The sequence below is a fragment of the Dama dama genome, chromosome 23 (assembly GCF_033118175.1).
Source record: "Dama dama isolate Ldn47 chromosome 23, ASM3311817v1, whole genome shotgun sequence".
Classification (NCBI taxonomy): domain Eukaryota; kingdom Metazoa; phylum Chordata; class Mammalia; order Artiodactyla; family Cervidae; genus Dama; species Dama dama.
Genome location: NC_083703.1, coordinates 25,512,160 through 25,515,445, shown reverse-complemented (window position 1 = coordinate 25,515,445; position 3,286 = coordinate 25,512,160). Strand labels below are relative to the sequence as shown.

The 3,286-nt window shown below is 38.7% G+C and overlaps 1 pseudogene; it reads left to right on the top strand.

The window, feature by feature from the left end:
• The first annotated feature begins 511 nt into the window (after nt 1–511).
• LOC133045373 (U2 spliceosomal RNA) lies at nt 512–595 on the top strand (annotated as a pseudogene).
• Nucleotides 596–3,286: the final 2,691 nt, after the last annotated feature.

The window sequence follows — 3,286 nt, the reverse complement described above, 5'->3', positions numbered from 1 at the left end:
GTGTGGAGTGTTTTTAAAGGGTCACTGAGCAGATTGGTGATTACCTTTTTGTTCTTTGAAAATAAGAAAACATAAGACTGACTCGAAGCCAGACTTGGAAAACATGACCACATTCAACACTGTTTATCTATGCAGGAGACGCAAGAGATGGAGGTTCGAGCCCTGGGTGGAGAAGATACCCCTGCAGAAGGAAATGGCAACCTGCTCCAGCACTCTTGCCTGGAAAATTCCATGGACAGAGGAGACTGGCAGGCTACGGTACACGGGCTCGCAAGAGTCAGACACAACTGAGTGACTGAGCACACACACCCAGCACATTTGAATACAGTCAGTTCTAAAATGTATTAGTCGTTTAAACGTTTGACAGCTACTTCTTTGTTATACATATTGAAAGTTCCCCCTTCATCAATTACTCTTTCTTAAAATTTTTGTATTCTTGGCTATGTGGCTTCTAGTAGAAGGAACAAAATAAGCAAAAAGTTATGCTTTATTATCTATTTTACAATATTCAATCGCTTCTCGGCCTTTTGGCTAAGATCAAGTGTATTATCTATTTTACAATATTCAATCTTCTCCCAATAAATAAATACTAATTCAAAAATCTGAGTATATATAATAGTTATGATTCACTTTACTTACTTCATTCCTAGTAAGTTGAAAACTGTTAAAGCTTTTATCTCATTTTTCAGGATAATAAATCATATTTCATGGATATTACCACTAGGTGGCTCAAATGGCTGAAACACTAATTCAATACATAAGCAGAAAAAAACTTCAAAAGATATGTATTTTTTCTGTAGTTTAAGGCTTTATATATTAATTTTCTATAAACTTATATACTATTTATGGATTATGACTATAATACTACACATGGGAGGCAATTAATTATTAGGTCATCATCATGTATGCCATTTTTATGAAGGAGAGAAGATTAATGGACAAAATGAATGAGTTATAGTTACATTTTGTCATAAAAATATAATAATAAACTAAAATCTTACCAGCTGACAGAGAACACTGCCTTCAATGGAGTCTAAAGTGTCGGAGTCTTGAGTTGTGTTTCATTTAAATTTATCCAGGCATTTGTAGAGATTACCTGCTATACTTCCTGGAAATTATGGTTATTTATGTCTTTTAGAGGCAAGTGAGTGACTCACAGCCAGAGTTCAAGTTCTCTGTAGTCCAGGGACCTTGAAAATCAAGCCCTTTTTCCTTACAGCAAGTTATTGAAATGCAAGGATTTCAATAGGATGTGTCCATTACATTAGATAGCTTGGGACCCTCTACTCCTTCTGATTCAAAGAAATAAATGCAGGAAATAATTATTTCTTGCCAACTTTATGAGCATCTTTTAATTCTATTGGACTGTTCAGGATAGAATACCAGGAGGTGAAGGAAAAAGAGGTTCTTTCCCAGCTGGAAAGAAAAGTATTAATCTTTTTGACTCTGTCAGAGAAAATAAAACACAACAGGGACTTTGGAATAAGGGGGCATTATGTGTTTCCTAACCAAGAAGAATCAATATGCCCTCCCGTTATTGTGGAGATACCTGGTCCTCTAGGCTCTCTTAGTACTAACAGAAGCTCTGCTCTAAGTTTAAAGTTTGGGGCCATTGAAATCTTAAAGAAACTCTCTTTCAAGATGTTGGTTTTATCTTTGGATTATTTGTCTTTACCCTTGAATTATTTGTCTTTGCAATCACCAACTATCGAATCTTCCATGCTATTTCAATTAAAGTTATTTAATTGACTTTAAATTGGGAAAGAAGCAAGACTCTTTACAGAATGAGCTTAAGGGATGATTTTTCCAACTCATGTAACAGGCAGGTAGCATTTTTCCCCCTAATTAGAAAAAAAAATTCCTTCTATTTATTGTTCATTATTTGGAGGTACATGTAAGAATCTGAGTTTGGCTTAAAAGAAAAGTATTGATTCTCCCTAAGGGAGTCATAATTTAGGTTCAGCTGCAGCAACAGCAGGTCCCAGTATTTTTATATTCATGTTCAGGCACCTGACATTTAGGTTTTATTTTAATTTAGAGTTGTAAATATAACATGAATTAGTTATCACATAGCTCTTGGATACTGAGATCTAATTAATTCTCTCCGAGTTTAATAACTTATAGCTGGTCAAAATTCTAATCAGTTAGCATTTGAGAAAGATATAGAATCTTATCTTCCCAAATTATGGCCAAGAAGAGTCTGCACTGAATGACTAAAAAATAAAATCAAAACAACTCAAAGCGGCTTAAACAATCAAAGAGAGATATAATGGCTTACATGACTGAACGCTAAAGCTAGAGTTGTTTTCAGGGTTGATTTGACTCAGTTGCTCCTCAGTATCATCCAAGACCAAGTTTACTGCTGCATCAGTCAGCCCTTGGCAACATCAGTTTCACTTCTGTTCTCTTGGTTGTCTGTTCACAACTGCCAGAGCTATAAGTAAGTAAGTAAAGTCACTCAGTCGTGTCCAACTCTTTGCAACCCCATGGACTGTAGCCTACCAGGCTCCTCTGTCCATGGGATTTTCTAGGCAAGAGTACTGGAGTGGGTTGCCTTTTCCTTCTCCAGGGGATCTTCCCGACTCAGGGATCGAACCCAGGTCTCCAGCATTGCAGACAGACACTTGACCGTCTGAGCCACCAGGGAAGCCCGCTGGAGCTATACTTTCATTCACATCCAAGGACAGAGAAGGAAGGTGGTTACTCAAAGTTTTTCCAGAAGAGAGAGGACACTTTTCTCCCAGAAATTCTTTAGCAAGCATGGTCTGCAGGTTTACTACCCTCCCTAGATGCAATAACTCTAGCCAGGGAATGGGAGCCCAAATTAGCGTCAGCTGAAGCGACGTGCCCTCGGTCAGTAGCCAGCAATGAAATCTGCTCCTCTCAGTAAATGGGATACATTCAGGAGACATGGGTATTAGTGCAAAAATCAGAGCTGTCACAGGAAACGGAGACAGTGTCAGTCGGGGAATAGGGAGAGGCAAGTGAGGGGTAAATACTGATTTACACACCTGACTCTCTAGGGGGAACTCAAACCAAACTGTCTGAGTCTGAATCCAGGCCCTACTACTTGTTGGCTGTATGACCATGGGAAAGTCACTTGACCTCTCTTGTCAAGTGACAGGTAGGTCAATGATTTGCTTAATTCCTTCTATCACGGGGCTTTTTCTAAAATCCATGGCAGGGAATTCCCTGGAGGTCCAGTGGCTAAGACTCCACACTCCCAATGCAAGGGGCCCAGGTTTGATCCCTGTTTGGGAAACTAAATCCCACATACCACAACTAA